We start from the raw sequence: 23,110 nt of genomic DNA on the forward strand, positions 1-23,110 counted from the left end.
GCTGCAAATGAAGAAACCGAAACAGAGAACAACGAAAAGCAAATGGTTTTAAAACAACGTGCTAACAGTCGTAAACTCAATTTGTTCTTTTTTTTAGGTTTGAAAACGTTTCTTTCATTTATTACTGAGCCAAAATAAACAGCAATTCACATAATTGCTAGTAAAAACAGCGATACACTCCTTGGTGCGAACTCAGCTACTGCAACAAGCCTTGCTAGCCTCCACAGCGTTACACGCTATGTATGAAACGGAGTAGACTTCAAGCTTCGCTTCAGGTGGCCAAAAACAGACGGCCTAGCAAACATCACTCCCTATACCGTCACGTGGCGGCACACAAATCAACAAAACACCGCAACATTCAGAAGGCCAACAGTTACTTTAGCGAACTTGGGACCGCGCATATATCAAAATAAACAAGAAAACAAAATGAAGAACGCCATCAACCAATACAGCTTCCTAAAGGGCTTCGCAAGCGATGCCAAGCAAAGCAGCGTCCCCCGCCATTTCGACGTGGCACAAGCAGAGCCTGACAAATGGATCGCGTACGCCGTCCCCAGGACGACAACAACAAAAGTCCTCAGAAGCTGCTGCCGCAGCAGAACCATCGCAGCTTCCGCTCTGATCCCGCTGGATCGCATCGCTGTCGTGGCATCTGCGCGCATAACTCGGAGCAACGCCAGGAGGTGCTAAATACCGGCGCCTCGAAGCTAGACGAGGTTATCTTAAAATGCGTATATTTAAGCAACGGGAAAGCGATTCTATCGTGGGCAACGATTCACGCACAGTAGGCATAACGAGAAAAACAACATAGGGGGCAAGAACTTCTCACTATATAGCGACATCCTCGGACCTAGCTGGACCACATAGTTTTTCTTTTTTTCCTTTCTTTCTTTCTTTCTTTATTTCTTTCTTTCTTTCTTTTTTTCTTATCTCTCACCTTCTTTCTGTGGTTTGGGGAAAGGGTAGCGACAGAAGAAACGTGGAACTGATCAGCGGGTGGAAACTATACTAAGGAACGGCAGGAACACTGATGGCCGTAGACTTAGAGAAAAACACTATAATGTGTGTAAGTACAAGCTAAGCGTAACCTTAGCCCGGTTTATGAATTATTTGCAAAGTACACGAGCCTGTTAGCCCAGCCAGCGATATGATGGTGCAAGTACTAGACTCAGTAGTCAGATCCTCGGAGCATATCCGTCTATGCCGGAGCGGGAGAAAACCTGGCCCCTAATCTCGCATGCAGGTCTGGCGCTGCCAAGGGCAGGGCACACGTTCCAATTCCACGACCGGTTGTCCGGATTTCGATGGTAGCGGAATGCAACAAATGCGCGGCCATGGTCGAAAATTTGGCGCGGCTTGACCAGGCGCTTCAAAGCAGTTCCTGATCCCGAGGGGTTCCCTAAAATATAAAAAAAGAGGCAATTCCGGCACAAGTGTCCACGGGAGCTGCAAGTTCGGCAGTTTATCCAGCGTTAGAAACATGGCCAGTACACGGATTTGCCTAAACTTCACCCGTCAGGCAACGATCGGTTTTCGCACTCTGCGAACTGTTCATTTTCTACTCTTTCAACAACATATATTGCGTTATAAATTATAAACTCAACAATTTGCAATGATGGGCGCAGGAAATTGAATGAATGATTTGCTTGTAAATTTAGGCGAATAAATTACAGTAAATAAAACCGCAAGAATGTTTCAAGCCAGACGCCCGAAGAGAGGCAAATACATTTACTAAAAAAACATCATTCACCCACCGCGGTAGCTTACTGGTTACGGCGTTGCGCTGCTGAGTGCAAGGTCACGGGTTCGACCCCGACAGCGGCGGCCGTATTTCTATAGGGACGAAGTGCAAAAAAAAACGGTCCTGTACTTATTTTAACTGCACGTCAAAGTGGTCCAAACTAGTCCGGAGTCCCCCACTACGGCGCTTCCCAATCCGATCGTGATTTTGCATATAAAATCCCAGAATATGTACGCATTTCTTGTCACTCTCAATCATATTCATGGTGGCTGAACGAATACAGTGCCAAAGTTTCACCCGGTATTTTATTAGAGAAACTCCGTGCCAGAGTCGTCAGCTGAATCTTCGCTTCCGTGTAAAAGCCCGACACGTATAAAAAAGCCAGTGCAAACCCTCAAACGCTCGAAATGGATGGCTCAAGAGAACATCGTGGCCGCAAGGCACGCCACAGTGATGTCCCATGCTGCTCTGCTTGCCACAAAGTTTGTTCCCGCGTCAAACATTTCCAACGAAATACAAACCACGCACGGTTTTATAAATCGACATCGATCGAGAAAGGGCGTTACCCGAAGGCTCCCAGTATAGCAACTCAGAAGAACTTAAATGGCAGATCCGCTCGTGGGTATGGGGAAGGAAATAAAACACGAGAGCGCTAATGTATCGCCGACCAAAAGAAACATATGCTAAAAATAAATAAAAACGGGAACAGAACGCGCCTGGGACTCGCCGGATTCAAATGTATGAACACGGTATGCGCGGTGCACACAGCTAGGGGGCAACCGCACCATGGGCACGATACTTCAGTGTCTTGGCTTTTTCCTTTTTGATGAACCTGCGATCAGATCCCCTACATGAACCCCCACATAGCGTCGTCCCTGCTGCAATATTATTGCGCCATTTTCGCAGTGTCCCGCTTCTCTGCGGCACCGCGGTGCCCAGCGGGGAAGAGCGACAGCGAAATGTATTTCTCCGCGCTAGAGGCCTCCGGCCCGATGAATGCGACAGCGTCCATCGATCGGGCCCGATGCGCGCCAACCTTGTTTTGCCGGCCGTTTTGCTTTCCTCCTCACCCACTACAGGCGGTATTGTCGCTGCGGGGCGACCCAGGCGAAACGCTGTTGTATAAGTGATAACCTGCTCCTTCGCCCCCTTGCTCGCGCTGTCAATACGCGGCTCAATGTGGAATCGCCTTGACTGAATGGTACGGGACATTGGCTCTCCTCCCTACACCCGCTTCGGTGAACGACGACGAAAGAACAAAGTATCGAGAGCGAAGGGAACGGAAGGATATAGAAGGAATGTATGAGCAGAGAGGTCTCTTTTGCAAATGTAGCTAAGTAGTTCTGTACTTCGTGAGAAGCACGCCAGATTGCCGAGGGAGGTGGGTTACATTGTGAGGTTTAAAGAAAGAGAGAGGTAGGCTCTTTAACGAATCCTGGAGAGGTTTGCATGGCGGCTTGCGTAGCATGCTACTTTAGATGGGTATGACGAGTAATGACAGGATAGGCACAGTATACTCGACCAGATGCACAACATACACAAAACACACCACAACAACCAAATGACAAATGTTTCTGAAGGAGGCCAGTGTTTCTGAGGAAGTTCAAAAGTGCCTTAGTTGCGCGAGATGCGCAGTGGGTCACATAGGGCATCGTTGTGAATGGCTGCAGATTATGGTTTGGACCACCTGGAGTCCTTTAACGGGCCCCTAACTCTAACGTACGCGACTGTTTTTGTTTTATTGAGCCCCGTTGTAATGCGGTCGATGTGGCCGGGAATTTAGCTTGCGACCTCGTGCGAAATAAGCCTGCAACAAGTCCTACTAAAAAAAAAGTTAATTTCCCGTCTCCCAACATTTTGTCCGCTCCAGTTTCTCAAGGTTTCCTATCCAGTTGCTTTACTTCGCGTTCCACAGATGAATAATAATATGTAGAGCTACAATTACAAGAAAACGAGAAAGAGAAGATAAAAAATGTCAGTGCGGAGCAGACAACAAGTGAGCCCGTGTTGTCTTCCTGTTTGTGTTTGTTTGTTTGTTTGTTTGTTTGTTTGTTTGTTTGTTTGTTTGTTTGTTTGTTTGTTTGTTTGTTTGTTTGTTTGTTTACGCCCATCTGTCTTCAGTATATTCAAGAGATGGTGCCGGAAATGAATTTCATGTAGTAACGTTACGTTTACTTAGAGTTGCACACTTCCAAGTGGCAAATTTTCATGAGCGGAACATCCCGACGTGGCAAATGCCACGCAACCGTAAACATGGCCGTTAAGTAAGCGACGAAGAAAAAGGAAGAACCGCATGCAAATCCACAGGATAAAAAGGTAGCTATAACCAGTGTACCGTGGGATTTGTTTGTTTGTTTGTTTGCTTGCTAGTTTGTTTGTTTATTGTTTGTTTGTTTGTTTGTTTGTTTGTTTGTTTGTTTGTTTGTTTGTTTGTTTGTTTGTTTGTTTGTTTGTTTGTTTGTTTGTTTGCGTGTGATTGCTTTGTTTTCTTAACGCAGTGAAAAGAACGAGCCTTCGCGACGGTATACAATACATTCTATGCAAGTGTAGGACTCGCTGCCATAACCAATGCACAGTGTGGTTCATAAATAGCAAAACACCTCATTAGTGTACCCAATCAGGTATGACATACTCATTTCGTATACTGCGAAGGGCTACATGTGCCGCGTTGCGAAGACATGCGATTTTGAAGGGTTAGCTCTGGAGGCTTTTTTGCAAAATTTCAGCTGCGATAAGTGCACGAATACAAATGAGCTGTTCTCCCCTAAGAGTCGAGGTCGCCAGGCATAGCACGCATTAAGGGCCAAAAAGGAATGAAAGAAAAGCACCGTGGCACACACCGCAGCCTGTCTGCACCGCATCCCTGTTCATTATCGAAGGCTTTGGTCAACGCCTTCTTCATGAACCTCGTAGTGGTTAAATAGAAGGTTACGGTATAATCTCCACGACTGATTTCATCGGGCAACGGCGGTATTTCGAGAACCACATCACGGCAGTCGAAGCGACGGCGCAGCGGTATAGATGGCGGCGACGTTGGAGCCTCATACATTCGCCAGCGTAGCCACAAATCAAGCGCGTTCCCGAAAGTACGGAGAGAAACGTGGGTATAGCCTCTTTCTTATTACAGTGGCCGGAGGTAGCAGCAATCTGCCAATGCTTCCTTCGGGCGATCCCGCGTGTCCAGATATAGAGCCTCGTCTTTCATCGAACGTCAGAGGTCGGGTAAGGCCAACAGCACCTATAGAGGAGTAAGACCCGTATTAAGGCAAAAGAAGAAAAAAGGGGGAGGGGGGGGCTGAAGATGATAAAAAAATAGAGCAAATAAAGCTAAAATAAACTGGGATGCACCGAACCTTGACGCCATCGTTGGAGCGCGGCGAAGGAAGGGCGAGGCGGCAACAGGTTGCCATGGGAACGGCCTCCGAGAAAATAGCGCTCTCTGCTGAAGCCACTGAAGCTGCACTAATTGGCCGAGCTGTGGATGCGAAGAAGCAACGCCGTTCTTGCAAGTCGGTGTTACCTCCCAAAAGTCGGTAATTCGAGACGTGCGAGGGCCGTGGAAAAGAAAATTTCTTTTGCTTTCGCAGTTCCCCTATTCATTTTTCGGTGAGTATTTAATAAGCCAAAAGTAACACTGTTGAACGTGGAGTGCAGAACAAACGCATGGAGTACAAACGTTGTGCTCCTTGTGCGATCAGTTTCGGCTTCGACTGTCGAAGGAACACACCAAACCGTGACGTAACGTGACCGTCGAGACCACCTCATAGGCTAGCTGAGACTCGTGTGACCTCAAATGTCGCACACCTCAAATCTGTGGACAGGGCGTATCGCGTGCCACCTCACCTCTTGTCAGCCGCGTGCGTGAAAGGAGGCGAGAGGTCGCAGAAACCTGCGTAACATGCCGTTGCTTCGTTCGTCTTCTGCGCTTAATCGCGTGGACACATTCTTTCAGAGCCAGCCGGCCACAATACCATGACATCAAATTAAATCCGTTGAGGCACGTAGTGTCTAGCTTTGATACGAGGTGATGATGAAGTCATGAAGCCCCACGTAACAAGTAAATCACGATGATACCTCGATTTCAAACGACGTTGCTTTAATTACTCAAGCAATCATGCCACACCAAAACGCTAGCAACGTGCGAACACATCCATGATGAGAGAAAAAAAAAAGTGACTGTCGAAGAGTATCGACAACGAAACACAACGTCTCTCGAAACGAACGCCTCTCATGGTGCCAGGCCATGCTGAAACGACAATCGCAACAAATACGCTGCGGGCAACTGTCCCAATCAGGGTCCGTCTATGAACTTCCCTTATCCATGCAGAAACAACCCGTTGGAGATATTTAGACATTCCAGTCTGCGGGTGGCCTAAAAGTGCCTGCCACGCTGTTTTCAAACTGCAGTGAAAACCAAACGTTCCCGTGCACGCAAACGCTAAGTAAATGAAGGCGTTATAGCTGTAACGCATGCGATGTACATAAGAGGAAGACACGAGAAAGCATAGCATGCAATGATAACGCAATAGCCGATAAGTGTGCGCAGTTATATCATACACCGCGGGGCAGGTTCGACAAACTAGGCTGCTGAGGCTGGATTTTCTCACGTTGGCGCCCATACAGGCTACGGCAATTTAGTGGAAGCTCGCGTATGCGAAGTATGGTCAGGAGCTAATTGATGCTGTCATGTTGCCTATTTGGATGTCTTCCCGTGTCTCATTGATGCACAGGGTGGCTACGAGCTCTCTGTTTGAATTAGAATGCAAACACGCCGAAATTCGACAACATGGGATGAATTTGAGCGTCCATGCAGTGTGTCGTCATTCGTTAAGGTTGAGCCTGCAGGCCTGTATCGAGCCCCGCTAAAAAGCGGCGTACGGCTGCTCCAGGCACCGGTTCACTCCTTCGGAAAGACGTCGCCGAAGTGCGCGAAAGGGACTTCGAGAAGGATCAAAGCGAAAAGAGAGCGAAAATATACAAAGAAACAGAAGAATGAGAAAGAGGAAAAGCAAGCGAAGGGCGGCTTGTTATGCGCGGGCTGCGGGTGCAAGCCACGACCCGGGCCAACGTCTTTTCTTCCAACCGACCGCGAATAAAAGAAACAAAAGACGGCCTATGGCACCATCCGAAGAAATAAAGAGATAGAGAGGGAGAGAGGCCGTAATAGAAGCGCGGTTCAACCGCTGGGTTCAACCGACGGCGCTGCGGGAAGCTTCGCTTTTAGCAAGGCCCACTGTCGGCCTCTAGGGCAGACGCCCCGAGACTGCACAAGCTGTACCACTTTCGGGAAGCTGCGCGCACACGAAGGCGAAGAAAACAGAAAGAAGTGGCCGGAGGAAAAAGAAAGCTACCTATGGGAATGCCGTTACCTTCTGGCGATCCCGCGCATGGCTCAAACTGCATGTGTGCGTGACCTTTGACGTAACAACAACCCCGTGGCTAAACGCACCGACAGACCGCCTCTTGAACGATGCATGATAGGAAAGTAGCGATATCCACGGTTGACTTTCGTCTTATTTTCGCCACTGTTAGAAATACAAAGTGCTCTTTTTTTAGTTGTAACACCTTTTTTTTTTTTAATTGCGTATGGCGGATAGCTTAATTCTATCGCTTGAGCTATATTACTCGATGAGGCGGCCATTACTTCTACAAGAAATCAATATGAGTAATTGAATAATTTACATAATTACATTAATTATATTTAATTAGTTTACGGCACATATCTCGAATTACGAATTGTAGCCGGTGACTTTGCAAGGCGAATTTGCGTGGAATGAATGCTCACGACTAGGCCACTTTTTATATAACTTCCAAAGTGTCCGAGGAAATGTATTGGTGTTCCAGTTACCTTGTGATTCAATGCATTAAACAGCCTTTTCTTAAAAAGGTAAGTGGAACACCAGTGTATTTTTACCGCAAGTTTGACGGTGCATATCTCGAAACTCGGCTGAAAACTTGCAGAAACTTGGAAGTTAACAAACAAGCTCGAGAACAAGTTAAGGACCACGCAAAGGACGATGGAACGAGAAATGTTAGGAGCGAGGTTAAGGGACAGGAGGGGAGCGGCGTGGATCAGAGAGCAAACGGGAATAGCCGATATTCTAGTTGACATTAAGAGAAAGAAATGGCATTAGCAGGCCATGAAATGCGTAGGGTAGATAACCGGTGGACCATTAGGTATACAAAATGAGTGCCAAGGGAAGGGAAACGCCGTCGCGGACGCCAGAAAATTAAGTGTGGTTATGAACTTGGAAATTTTGTCGGCGCAAATTGGAATCGGCTAGCGCAAGACAGAAGTAATCGGAGATCGTTGGGGGAGGCCTTCTTCCTGCAGTGGACATAAAAATAAATATAGGCTGATGATGATAATGATGATGATGATGATGACGACGACGACGACGACGACGACGACGACGACGACGACGGTGGCGGCGGCGGTCTCGAAACCGGTGCTGTACTCAGAATTCGTTCCAAGTGATAACAATGCCTTGCAAACTCACTAGCTACAATTGTGCCGTAAAACAATTAAATAAAATATATTTAGTGTAATTATGTTAATTATTCAAGTAGGTATTTTGATTTCTCGTAGAAGTAATGGTGGCCTCATCGAGTAATTTAGCTCAAGGGTTAGCATTCTGCTACCTACCACGGGCAATTTTTAAAAAATATGGTGCAGCTAAAAGAAAAACATCCTATATTAGGGAAGACTACGCGATGTGTTTTAGTTGGCCGAGACTGCTTGCATCGCATTTCGACTACTGCTTTACGCACGGTACGATAAGCCGCCACAACCGTGGTAGCGACTAGTTAGAGGAAGATAATGCGAACGTTTGAGCTTGTCGATGTGCAAACACAGTATTGTGGTACCATTTCCGAGTATTCTTTGCTGATCCAGGCGCGAGCCGCATTCAGTACCAAATTTCTCTGGCTAAGCAGTTATCGGCGCGCCAATGCTCTAAATTATTGCTGCTTAAGCGGAAGCTTACGGAGAAATAATAGCAAAGCGACTACATCCAGTGCCGATTGATTATTATCGCGTCTCTACTGCAAACATCTTTACCGCCCTGAGATTAGATACGAGCACGAAAAAAAAAAAAAATACGCGCAATAAGGGTAAAGGAGGCCCTTGATGAGACCCCTGATTAGGCCCCTGAAATTTAATATAACACTGCTTCATCAAGGACAGCTCGCCATATCTTATAAAAATGTCTTCAAATCCTAAATAAATAGCTGTAGGCGTAGTCACTATAGCCGGTTTCATATTCCTACATTGCACACGTGTGAGTGTAATGCAATCTTTAATTAAGAAGTGTACAATAAATAGCACCAGTGTAAATACACGCGTATAAACCACGAACAGAAAGACAAGAAATATCGCGCTTTCTATTGAAGAGACAAGAGCAGAGATAAGCGAAGTGCGTTATGTTGGACAAAAATAATCTGAATAATAGTATTGTTCCCATAGCATTACGAATGGCGGACAGCAGTCATAAAAACCTAAGCACCAGGTACTTGTTTTTCCTGTTTCAGCTTCAACAAAAGGTACCTACAATTACTCCTTAAGAATATAAGAATAAAGAGTACGCAAACTAGCTTTCGAAGGGCAAGACCGAACTCCCGCACGTTGACTCCTTTAAGATGTTGATGTTGATGTTGAGTTTAATGGCGCATAAGCAACTAAGGCTATCATGCGCCAATCGCAAGGTATAATGTAGGAAAAAGCTGGGTAACCTCAGAAGGTCCTTTTCTGATAGAGGACCCCGAGGATTCCAACAAATTAAATAAACACCTCAGCCTTCTTCTCAGACAGACTCCTTTAAGAGTATCTCGAAGAAAGTTTGAACAAAACAAAAGCAACTTAGTAGCACCCTTGCAAGTAATGGTCGTCTCTACAAAGCCAGAGCCTCCCCCAGACCCTTTGCCTCATCCTCAATTTCCTGAACGCACGCGTTACTCTTTCAAATGAAGAGCCCTTCATACTTGGGAGCCAACGCTCAGTTCCCTCGCGAACATGAAAGCCTCTTTGCACACGCATATTTTTTTTTTCCTTTTCGTTAATTACGACAAGCCGCCTTGTGTGCGACACTGCTGCTGTACAGTTGCCTCTCTCACTACCGCTCCTCTGCATAATTGACGCCTCAAACGAAGCCGTACGCCTTCAGTGCGATCTGTGGACGCTGCGCACCTCCAAAAGTGGAAGACGTAACAAAGTAAGCGGAGAAACAAAACTGTATGCGACCCTCGCGTTACCCCGCGGACACTTTAAAAGTACATAATTTGTAGCAAGGCCTCTTCGCGCACTCGCTTGAAAGCAAATTACGAAACTTAAACGGCAAACATGAGCAAGTCGAGAAAAGTAATATACGTAAGAGTAGTTCGAGCATCACTGCTATAAGAACACCTCTTCATGGATGTCATATTTCATTCATTCGTCCATTCAATTTTTAGAACATGTAAGGGATCAAAGAGAGCAAATTTACGTCGTGGACAAATCTGTTAACGATGTTCACGCACATGCACTAAGTCCTTAGAACAGCAAGAACCTCACTTCAGAGGGCGTTTCAACCTGCTGTTTATTTTCATAACTTTCGTAATTTTCAGAGGGCGCCCGTCCGTCTGTCCGTCCATCCACGCCGCCCTGCGCCAGAATCACCGAACCGAGGCTTCACGGAGGAAGAGCGCTTTTCAAGTCGTTCTGAGTTACGCCCGTTCGCCCAATAGAAATCGCCATTTCGACAGACTGCAGGACCGCCTATATTCTACATCGACGAGCACATTTACCGTCACGTGGCTTTGTAAAGTCTAGCTGTGAAAGTGGGTTTCTATTGTACATGGAGCTCTTTTTTTTTTCCTCATTGCAGCAAGCCTCCGCTTTCATTTTTTTACTGCATTTTTTAGGCTTTCGTAGCAACGATTGTCAGGTCAAAAGGCATGCAAAAACCTCTTTATGCTTGATTGCTGCGTTGGATCAGCTTCTCTGTACAAGCAAGGTGGTCTAATGTGCGTTCAGCTGGCGCTGAAGCCTGTACATACTTTGTTCAGTTCCTGTACAGTGCTATATAGTTATGTGGAGTGTTTGCACAATATTGCACACTAACGAATAAGGGCACTTGCAAAACGTAAGAGACTAGACAGCTAGTCAAGCTTCGGTAGAAGGTCGGTCTGAAATCGACTGCGTGTTCTGGTGTGAGGGAAAACCCTACACAACGGCAAGGTTTACTCGTAATAATTTGTACATATGCTGTCGAAGCACTGATGGATAAAAGCAACCCACGCTGGAAAAATTAAGGTTGGACTTGATATTAGTCGAACACAATTATCAAAATAACGCGCAGTCATGAGCATCTACCGTGGTTTTAGACACCGTTAAAGCAGCCTATACGTCGAAACTGTACGAAGTAAGGATAGTAGTTTTAGCGGCGGTATAAATTTGTAAACATTCGCTTACTAACTAAATTAACAATGACAGAATGTGTAAGCGTAACAACGAGGGCGTAGGAAGAAATTGACACACATAGACAGCGCTGTCCTTGTGTGTCTGCTTCTTTCTACGTCCTTGTCCAGTCGCGCTTATGCATTTTATTATAGATTCAAACCAATTAGCCCGCTAACGTGTTTTAACTAAATTAACCAGCATGGTGTCATGTAGGCACAGGTAAACATGAACACATCTCCCTCGATGAGCTCGGAAATTCGCTGTCAAAATTCTGGAGTGAGTAACCGCGGCAGCAGCAAGCGAATTGACCTTCGTGCATCTCTCGCTTGAACGCGAATGAAACGTCGAAAGCACAGGGCATACGAAGCTACCGGCTCTACGCGCACTCTGCACCGGCAATGCGTCCCTACGGCATCCGCCAAAGGCGTCTACTACGGCGTCCGCGATTCACGTGGCCAACGCCGCAGTAGACGCCGCGGTTGTCTCCACTCTGTACGGAGCGGCGGGCGAGGAGGACATCGATGCACTCTAGCAGCCACCGCAGTAGAACGTCCCTCCTCCCTCGCCTGACCCCCCTGCCTCTCGCGCCACCGCGACAGGAGAGGGCACACGTCCGGGCCGTATTCCTCACTCGCGCACGCGAGATTGAACCGTGTTTGCTGGCTCGCCCTCACCCGCTTTCACTCGAACATGCAGCACGCGGCGCGAGGAGACGGTTTTATCGCCCTTGGACTTTGTACGAAACCTCACGGCGACGCCGACGGCAGAAATGCCCCTGGAATGTCCATATAATTGCTATCGCAATAAAAGAGAGAGCCCCAATACCACGCGCCGTCAAGTAATACTCTAGACAAGCATTACCAACAGCTAGTGCACGAAGTTTCGTTTTGGCGCATCGATGACGTTTGAAAGAAGACCCGATACGAGCCGTAATCAGCATGTGGGAAGATGGTTCGGCTTTCGTGGCGCAGACCAGGAGACGTTAGATGATGTCAAGAGCTGGCGTTTCTTGCTCACGTGATTTCTTTCGCTCCGTCGTTCCCGATAATACGGTTTCTAAAAAAATTACATTTTGATCTTGACCACTCTATTTTCAGGAATTTTCGGCAGTCTTCGCAAGAACGCCCGATATATTCAGAAAAGGCTGCTGTCGCAAAGGAATGTGCCTTACAATTTATTCCCTTATTTACACCTAAGTAAATTGCTCTGAAAACTGGTATTACAGCTGATAGGCTACTGTCATAAGGCCAACGCCAATCATGATATACAAATATTCTCAATGATGCTTGAGATTATGAATAAATGAGACAATTATAGATCAACAATCACTACAGGGAAATTAATACTGCCACTCTCATCAGATAGATTCGATGAGCAATGTCGTCGGAGAAGTAGCAATTAATTAAGTTCTGGGGTGTACGTGTCAAAACCAAGATGATGACTATGAGGTACGCCGTAGTGGGGATCCTCCTGATTAATTTCGACTACCTGAAGTTAATTAACGTGCATGCAAATCCAAGTAGACGACCGCTCTTGCGTCTCGCCTCCACCTAAATGCGGCAGCCGCAGCCGGGCACGCACTGGCGACGTCGAAATAGCAGCGCAACGCAACAGCCACCAAGCTACCGCAGCGGGTGAGTAGCAGTGACATAACGGCAGCAAATATAAGGGAAATGTGTCAGAACTCAACTGCATAACGGCGACAAAATGAGGAAGAAAGGATAGCAGAAAAATTAAAAGACACAAATAACCGTCAAGTTGGAACGACACCGAGGCAACACGATGCGTGTCGACCATGAAACGGGCTGTTCGGAGTTCTCATTGTAAGCGAAACAGGATGGTGTTAGCGCGCCAGCGTCCACTGCTTGAATGGAGGATGGCTCCCCCATCAACCCCGATAACGGTACGTAACGCGTCTCGTAATTACTTGCAAACGGCAAGAGAGAACAAGCGGCGGTTCGCATTCCGGTAATAATTACCAACAAGTGCTGTGAAATGTCTTTTCGGGTTAGCGACGGCTGTTAACTCACAGTAAATGCGCGCGCCAAAGAGTGAACACTGGTTAAGCAGCAGTTCTTCAGACAATGACTGAATTCACGCTTCTATTTATATAGTAGAATGTAAATAAAGGGGCTTGCGTGCACCAGATGAAGGCAAGCCTCTTGCGTCCGCTAATCAAAAACTCTCCATTGGAAGTAACCATACTGGAAGTAACCCCAACTCCGCTTGAACCAAAATATCGCTTTTCCTGCCGAAAAAAATGCAGCAGATGCGAACTCACAAAGCAAGTATGCAAGTACGAGTATGCAAATAAAATGTGTAGGTGCGCAAGGCAGTTTGCACGCACTGTTTTCTCAGAACATTACCCGAGCCACAGCGAAAACACTTGAGGTGCCGCACGAATGCGAACTACCATAATATACTGCCGTGTCCAGTCAGTCTGGAGTCGGCGCACCGTTCATTACGCTCCCGCAGAACCGTTAACTTTCCCCTCGAGCTCCGCGGGGTGCGCAGCGTGAGAGCCTTACGCTTTCAGCGGTCACGCGCGACCTCCTAACTAAGGTACCGCACCTCTCCTCGAAGGTCTCTGGCTGCGGGTGGCGTTCTCCGCAGACGCGCTGCCTCAGTCACGAGGGAGCTCGGCCCGAAGCCGCCAAGAGCAGACGGCCGTGCGGCCAATTTTCCCACCGCTGCGCCGCGCGCACGCAGGCAGAGAGACCGGCGCTCCTCCCGAGACAGCAAATTGGCCGCGCAATAGTAGCGGCGCCTACCCCCCCCCCCCCCCCTCCGCACGCGCACGCGCACGCCCCACTCCGTGCGGTGCCGCACAGTTCGGTGCTCTTTCGGCTCTGGTGCCATGCATCGGTGATTCTGGCAGCGCAGTTGTGCGCGCCGAAAATACCAGCGCACCGCGCAGGCCAGATCAAATGAAAGGCGCACCAAAAGCTCTGTTTCCGCGAGCCGGTTAATCAGTGCGAGGCGACTTTACATTATCTGACGTCGTCACATACGTGAGCGGCGAGCGGAGCAGACAGCATTTCCTCGGTTCGACAGAAAGAATCAATTCGTCGAACGCAATCAGGGACACGTACTTAATGACAGGGGTTGAAACAAAAAACAAATCAAAAGTAAAATAAAATAGATTTGTGCAGGTCCCACGCACTGTAGGAATCGATGTGCGAAGTACTGAGCGGGTAGCGGGCTATCCAGCATTGTTTGGGTTTTCGCAAAGCGATACCAGGTGGACCAACCTGTCCGTGTAAATTGTGTAGTTGTATGAATGTGACGACAGGAACACGACGACGACCACGTCGAAGACGATTGTATGGCGGTAAAGGCACGATTTCTACGCTGGCCGTTCCAGTAGAGCTGACGACAAAGCGATTATTGAGTTCTACATAGCTACAGTGGACGAGGGTAATCGAGAGAAACGCGGCTTATGACGTCATCAGCAATTACGCGTTATACAATCGAACATACCTATGGCTACGCCATGCGGTGTATGTTAAAACGACAACAGCATTTGTACTCCGGCGAAGAAATGTTTAAAAAATAACTTGAGCGATCATGAAGTCGGTACAACGTCGCACAATTTCTACGTAGCGTAACCTGCTACGAGGAGTACTGATGAAAGTGGGCCGGTCTGGAAGGTAGTGCAGGTTAACGAGACTCCTAAAAGCGCGGGCTGTCACCGTAGCACAGGGCGCACGTACACAGTGTTCCATACAGTTGGCTTCCTTTGGAACGAGAAGTATGCGTGCGATCGTGGACTAATGGCTAGAGCACCGGGCTGCTGTGCTCAACGGCAGAGGTTCGATTCGACCGTCAGTTATGCAATAACTTCTTTTCATTAAAGCGAGGCGAGACAAGAAAATAGCTACCTACCGCAAAGTGCCAAGAATTAATCAAATAATGCTTCGTTTTTTAAAAAGGAAAGAAGGCAATGCTTCTTAGCCATATGACAGCGTAGGCATAGAATAAGTGGCAAGGAATGTATGAATACTGGAGTTAGATGGCACAAAACATTTGGCTCCTCCGTGTCGCTACGCAATATAATGAATTTCAATGAATAGGCACTTAGAAACTGCTAAGGAGCCTGAATGGTCCCTCCCAATGCACCCAATAATGTTCTATACTCGACTCCAAATGCACTTAGTTGAGATTCAACAACCTTCTGACTGTCTATACACTACGAGCCCTCTAATCACTCATTGTTGTTGTAAAATCTTTCATGAACTTCAGCCTCGCCTCTGTACTACCCTACATATCACCGCTCAACCTGTCCTACCTTGGCTATACGCCCCATTCGCCACATCAGTGGTCGGCTACTCGTCGCTAAAATCACCTCCTTTCTGAACAAAGCGCCCGCACCTTACGTTGCGTCGCGAGGCGCATTTTAGCGAATGCAGGAAGGTACTTCTTGTGCCTTGATGGTGCACCTTTAAGAGGAAGCTTTAGCTCGGGTGCTCCTATCTAAATACATGTAAAAGGAGAATTCGTTTTTCTCGGCAACCACTGCACCAAATTTGACGGGGTTTGCTGCATTTAAAAGAAAAACTTAAAATCTAGTGACTGTTGGTTTCGAATTTTTGAGTTAGGTCGTCAATTTTTTATTAAAAATTGACAAAAATTAAAAATTTTCAGAAAACGAAACTATCAAGTTTACAACTCTGTAACTCAACCACTAAAAATGATAATACAATTCTGTGAATTGCATCTAATAGTACATCTAAAGCGGACAAAATTGATATGTTACACATGAATAGAAAAAAATTTAATCATAGGGAAATACAACTTTTGCAAAACCGTTGTTACCAACGCAACAAATTCACGTAAGATGTAAAATGACATATTGAATTTGTCCGCTTTGAATGATCTAATGTATGCCGTTCACAGAACCGCGATATCAGTTCTTGATGCAGAGCTATGAATTTGTAAACTTCGTGCTTCTATTTTTTTCAAACGGTCAAATATTTGAAAATCGTTTAAAGAAAATTCAAGCCCTAAATCAAAATTCCGCTTCCAACAGTCACTAGAATTTAACTTTCTCTTTCAAATGCAACAAATTTCATCAAAATCGGTCCAGGGGTTATCTCATAAAAACGTTTTTGCGTTTTTACATGTATTTGAATAGGCCGCGTCGGAGTTGGGCCCGAGATAAAGCTTCCTCTTAAAACATCTTCATTCGTTGAGAATTACGCTTACTGTTGTCGCCCTAACGCTATCGTTCACGAGCACACATAAGTTATACTGTTTGTAAAATACAAAATTTACAGAAACTGGCTTCTCCCTACAAGACCTGTCACTGCGGCAAAGACAGCTTTCAAGGCGCCAATCACATTTGTACAGACACTTGCAAAAAAGCTGTCGAATAAATTTAAATATACAGGTATACAGTAATTTTACAGGCCACTGTCTGGTAGATCTCGTTTTATTGCTCAGCCGCGACGCATGTATTCAGCGAATCGGCATTGTGGGCTAGAGAGAAGTTCGAAAAGCAAGGAACGAACAACTGTAATCGCATCCGTCCACTTTAGCCCTAGTGCCAATATTTGCAACAGTATCAAAGACAGCACAACAAAGCTAATACCACAGACACAAGCACACCGAAATGTGGCACACCGGGCATAGCGAAACACATATCAGGAAGGTATGCTCTCTGACTCACTTTCGGGATACTAAATTTTCTGCATCTACTCAATTTTCTGAGGCGTAACGTCAATAAAGTTTTCTCACTGGACAGTAACGGGCATCCCTTCAGCGCTTTATACAACTACGCAACGTAAAAAGACTGATAGAAAGTGTTTTATATTAGGCTGGAAACATACACATCAGCTAAAGTGGTCAATAAGCGCGTACTGAAGGCGGTACCGCCGAAAACCATCAACTGAAAATACTCCCCCCGTATTAGCAGACAGAGCTACCACCAAGAAATGAGTGCGTTTTGCAGGAATGCCAGTCACGCTATTCGGACGTCACGGTGCACGTTATGTGCAGCTACACCAGAAACGCAATAATGATTTAGTAAATTATGTCACAACGTGTACAATTCATTTGTATATGGCGCCGTGTAACATTTACGTACGAATCCGTTACGCCCGAAGACTAAATAACGCTGTCTAAACTTGGGAGACTCGTCGAAAGACACTGAGCGTGGGGGAAAAATCCAAACAAGAGTGTTACAGCTACAGACGCTGTGACCACGCCAGTCTTCTTCCTTTCTCCACAGCTGTGGTCGCCGCCACACAACAGATCCTACCGCAACTGCAGTGCGACCCAGCGCTCAACCGGCCAGTCAAACAATCCTTCTTCGATGCAGCACAATGATAAATACAGCAAGCGTAGAAGGCAACTCAGACAGGGACCACCTTCTCTGTTTCCTTTCTATTTGAAGCAATCACTCCTTGCAAGAACTTTTTTTTTTCAACCGCCAGGGTACGTCACCCGAGAATCACTCAGCGAGAGGCATTTTAAAATCGTAGCTGCGAAACTAACGTCGCACCGCGCACGCCACGAACCACGAACGCACGTGCACTAATATGCAAACGAAGAGGTTGCCTATAACGAAGCGAACCACTTGCACCGATCCGAGAAAACACGCTTAGAGGAGTAACATATAGCACGCACTGAAACTGTGTGCGCTGCACACACCGAATAATTGCAATGTGGGCTGTGAACAGCGGGTCGAAAATTTCCGAAAGCAGCGCAGCCCTCGAATAGAGCCGACGAATACACGCACAGAACGAAACGTCGCTGAAAATAGTAATCGCTTATGGCCCCCGCTTGTCGTTTAGAACAGCTGTCACACCGCGCCGAACAAAGCACGACGCAAGATGGCGCGCCGTCAGCGCAGCTTTTCGAGTTGTCCAATAACAGCCGAGCTACATTCGACGTTTCTTCAAAAACTAGATATCGAAGCGCGCCCGCGCCAGCAGTCGCTTCCACTTATCTAGTTCCATTCAAGCAAATGGGACAGATGGCAGCATTCTGCATCGTGAATTAGAGCGCCATAGAAACCAGAAGTGACTAGACATACATATTTCAAACGCGGCCGTTGAACAGTTCCCCATATTGTTCATAAGCCTGAACAAAACGTTGCAGTTCTTTACCTTAACCAGTCCTCCTCGATAAGTAACATTAGTTTCCCCAGAAAACGTCAGATGCCATAGGTTCACAAAAATTTGAAGCACGCTTGAGCTTACCGTAATGTTTACCGGGAAACGCTAGCGGCGAACGCTATGCCCGAAGGTGAACTTTGTGGTGGTGTCTTCCTGTTCCTTTATGTCTCTTCTTTCTCTTTTTCATTTTTTGCTGGTGTGCAAGAAACCGAGAAGGCCGCGCTGCTTCCATTAAAAGAGATCTCAAACAGCAGCTGGACAACGCTATCGCGTTAAAAGGGGTTTGTGTTTGAGTTTCCGCGTAACAGAATTACCTTGTCTCGTATATTCAAATTACAATCTGACGCTATCATGTCTGTAGGTTGTGTGTAAGTCGCACTTCACGATTTTATCTGACGCATCTTACCTTAAGAAATTCAATTAGTTCAGTAACTTCTTTGTCCTGCACAGAGGGCCTCTGTGGTTGGGTATGGGTGGTGCGGAATGATTATTCCCGAAACGACGGTCGACGCTTGACGCGGCACGCCGACGCCGTATTTTTTGAGACACGCGTTAAAACTCGAAAGCTAGCACAACAGGGCACACATTTAGGAGAGCCAATATAGGCTCAACCAGTAAAGCCTGCAACGAGCCGCAAGTATAGTCGAGTGGCGCTCGCGTGCCCGCCCAGCCGCAGGTTGTTGTTGTTGTTGTTGTTGTTGTTGTTGTTGTTGTTGTTGTTGTTGTTGTTGTTGTTGTTGTCGTTGTTGTTGTTGTGCGAAACCTGGTGGATGCGAAGAAACCGACGCAAGCGTTTTCCCCGCGCGCCTCGGACCGGCAAGCGGGAGCGCATCCGATCCATACACGTGAGAGTGCCGCGCCGAGACACATCGCTCAATGCCGGCGTCGGCCAGCTCGCTCCGCGGAACCTCGAAGTGTGCGCGGGCCCTCCGAACCGCGATTGGGCCGCCATAAAAGAGCACTCGAGGCGCGCGCTCCGGCAAACAATCCATACGCGTGTTCAACTCGTTCCGATGAACCGGCGCCTTTTCCAGCCTACCGCCCGCGAATCTCGGCGGTAGCGGCGGCGAACGATTTATGTGCCTCCTGCTCGCGGAGCGCGCCGGTGCGCCAATCCTCTCCGCTCTCCAGCAAGTGGCGGGTGGCGCTATATACGAACGCAGGCGAAGGCAGAGGAAGGAAGACGGACCGTTATCCACTGGGGCTGTTTTAGCGATGATCGAAAGGCGAGCGGCTCCATCGAGGCGGTTGGAGGAGAGCTCGACAGGCAAATAAGCGGGCATCGGTGCGCGCTGCTCCACACAACCGATAGAAAGCGAACCTCGGTCGACGGAGAGGCGTTGTAGGTCATTGACGGCTAGAGTATACTTCGGAGGGACGTAAATTGTTAAGCTATGGTGGAGCCCTCCGAAGAGCGGACTATATTACGCAAGAGCGTAAAGATCGGCCACCGCGCTCGACGAAAAAACAAAGCAAAAAAACACGGAAGTGGCACTCATGTGAAAGAAGCATGAAACTATAAAAGAAACGGGTACGGAATTGGCGAGAAGTTTTGCAGCGGAAGGAAAACGTGTCCTAGTGCGGCACGCAACCATCAATTAGCACCATCTTTCCGGTACGGTCACTCTGCCCACTAAGATGGTGCGCGGCACCGGGAAAAGAAAAAAAAAACTTAATCGACAGCTCGAAACGATGGCCCACCATAATGACGAAACAAATAACGAATCGATGAAGTCGAGAGTCTCACGACCCTTCGTCTGGTCGGGAAGAATCGGGAAGAAAATCGAACTTACGTCGACCGAGGCGAAGAAAAACGGGAGCATTGTTCACAAAGCTGCCGTCTGGGGGGTCGAAACCTCAATCATTTCATAATTTGTTCGGCTTGGTCGGTGTTAGTTACCGTTTTCTTTAGAATAACCAATTGACTTTACCTTGCAGATTTCCAGGGGAATCATTGGGCTGTTCGATCGAAGCGCTGTTCACTTGGCACATATCTGGTCTACATGCAGCGTAAAGACGGCCGATAGCGCATGTCCGAGAATCTGCCTTCACGTGGAACCTCCCCTCATCCAAGCTCCTTGTCCTCTATTTTTCTGGAAAGATTAAGCAGATTCCCGGGCCTTCGCATGCAAAGCAACGCGCACGCGCGCGCCATGCGTTAGGCCGGAATCAGCTAAGCACCCGGCATCGGGCCGTGGACGACTTTCTCGAGCATTCCTGCCCGAAATAAGCCACGAGCACAGATACGCGTATCCCAAACCTCGCAGACTCGCCAGCTGCCCCAAGCACACGGGAAGATCCGTGTTCGCGTTCCCACGCGAGCGCCAGAGCGTCGGCACCTGCATTCATTTGCCTAATGCCAAACGGGGCTAAAGCAAAGCGGCGTGCAAGAAACCTGCCTTCAGCGGCACAGGCTCACATTTCATTCTGGCGCCAATGTCCGCGCTTCTTCGCACGAGCGCACCTAACGGACGCGCACGTAGGAAACTGGAACGCGCCAACACCACCTAGATTGTGTTGGACGCGCGCGGAGCCCAGTGCGCGGCAAGCGTTGCCGAGACGGCAAAGGATTTCGGCATGCGACGGGGAGCTGCAGCGTAAGAAGAGCGATCACCGCCAGGCGTGCATGCGGCCAGGCTTACGAGAGCGCCGCCTCGGTCGTCCATCCGCAGCGACTCAGCTGCGCCGAAACCACCGCCTGGCGCGCGCGCTCACTCGGCCAGCTTTTTCCGAATTACGCTAATTAGAGAGCCATTAGAGTGGAAACCGGAACGCTCCCGCGTCTCCCTCGCTCGCTCCATCAATATATAATCTCGCTCCAGAGCTTCTTTCCCACGTCGACGGCCTGTGCGCAATCTCTCGCTACGCCGAAGTCGGGACAAGGCATCCTCTCGACTAATCCGTGTGCGCCGCTCTAGAAAACTCGGCAAAGGTGCTGCCGAAAGTGATTCATGCCGAAACTTCTTTTTTAACTCACAAACGCAGTTTTTTACAAAAACTGAAAATCAATTTACGAGTTGACGTACATACGTACTACAAGAAAAAGAAAGAAAAGGAACAGCAGCAGTACAACGCAATCACAGCTGTGGAAACCGGCAGCCGATCACTTGTTTTCTCCGGAAGACTCACCAAGAGACATTAAAGTGCTTGAGCGCTCGTTCCCCGTACGCTTCTTCGTCCCAAAACGCAGGCATGTTCCATGCCTCTCTGCGTTTGGGTCGCGGTACATGTTTCGCTTCGACTCCGTTTACAACAGTTCCGCACTTGCAAGTATGCTCTACAGCAGAGTCTGAATATACGCTCGGGATCCCTGGCCTGACCATCGCATAGTCCAAGAAAAATGCTCGCCTGTACCCATCGCCGCCCCTCCTCCTCAAACAGAACCTCCTTCCCTTTACCAACCTCACAAAGCGAAAAGGGACTCCCCCCCCCTTTTCCTGCCGCCACCGTTAAGGCTAATGGCACCATCAGGCCAGCCGTCGAAGTCAAAGCCGCGCCGTTTTACGACCGCCGAGAGAGGGGTATAACGGTCACGTTCCCTACGGTTTCCGGCCAAGCTCCTCTTTCTTATGTGGACTCCTTCGCTTTCTCTCCGAACAACGCAGAAGACTGTCACGATGCGCCCATATACTGCTTCCGGTTCATCGCGCTGTAAACTCGCCACCGAACGGGAGCTGTACACTCCGTCTCACAATCGCTGTGCATCGCGCAGACTGCTACGCGGATATCGCATCAGCCAGACAGGAACGAAAACCGGCCGCGTATCTCAGAGAAAGGCTTGTCCACTGTGCGCTGTGAACCGTTCCGTCACCCCTGCGATCAAAGCGCGTCCCACACGGGAAGATTAGTCGCTCGAAACGGGGAAGTGTATACCTTCTGGTTCTCGTTCCTGACTGGCTGACGCAAGCTGTGTTTGTTTGTTTGTTTTGGAAATAAAATGTGATTTACAGGTGATTAAACGAAGATGGGGCCGGAAACCGTAATCGACCAGTGTCAACAGCCACAGAGCTTTTCAACATGACCCGCGAACAGCGTGCCTTACTCTGATTATAGCATGAAGACTGTGACCTTACAGTATGCGACACAAACCGCCGCAGCGAAACATCTCAAGGAAAAAAATATGTAGCTCTCTCCGTGAGCACGTCCAAGGGCACAGTCGCGTCTTACGCTACACCACTTCTGTGCTAGAGACAGGCTTACGATACCTATCACGCACATCTTTTCGCCGCAATAGCAGGAAGTACGGGCAGACCAGTTCGCAAGCTCCGTGCCACGTCGTCCACCGCGCTGACGGCCTTGTAAACAGTGCCTTGGGAAAACGAAAACGAACATTCGGCCCTGAATTCTGCTTTATCGATCTCTCGTCGCTGGAACGACAGCCCTGGTTATGCAGTCGAGTACGTTTTCCCCGCAGCAGCCATTTCCACCCCGGCCACGAAGTGCAGCCACGTGGCTCATAGTCAGCGGTGTTCTATTGAGCGTTGTCCCAACGAACCCCCTTCCTTGAATTATACGCGCAGGTTTGATTGATTGATTGATTGATTGATTGATTGATTGATTGATTGATTGATTGATTGATTGATTGATTGATTGATTGATTGATTGATTGATTGATTGATTGATTGATTGATTGATTGATTGATTGATTGATTGTCTTTACCATTTCAAAGCAACGCTTCAGCTATTAGAAATACCCTAGTGTAGGTGCGCTGCGGGTTTGACCTATTTTACCTAGATTCTTTTAAAGCACACATGAATCTAAAATTACACGTGCGGTTTCGCATCTTCTCCCCGTCGGGACGTGGACGCCGCAGC

At 47.9% G+C, this 23,110-nt stretch overlaps 1 protein-coding gene and 1 long non-coding RNA gene across 3 annotated transcripts in view; one reads left to right on the plus strand and one right to left on the minus strand.

Moving 5' to 3' along the window:
* The window catches only part of LOC126536162 (putative polypeptide N-acetylgalactosaminyltransferase 10), a 167,863-nt gene that overhangs the window by 97,842 nt on the left and 46,911 nt on the right, over positions 1-23,110 (minus strand). The window lies entirely within an intron of this gene.
* Positions 8,423-9,877, plus strand: LOC129386209 (uncharacterized). The gene is made up of 2 exons (XR_008613663.1): positions 8,423-9,381; positions 9,565-9,877. It is a non-coding gene; the product is annotated as an uncharacterized lncRNA (long non-coding RNA).

Source organism: Dermacentor andersoni, chromosome 4 (assembly GCF_023375885.2).
Source record: "Dermacentor andersoni chromosome 4, qqDerAnde1_hic_scaffold, whole genome shotgun sequence".
In the NCBI taxonomy this organism is placed as follows: domain Eukaryota; kingdom Metazoa; phylum Arthropoda; class Arachnida; order Ixodida; family Ixodidae; genus Dermacentor; species Dermacentor andersoni.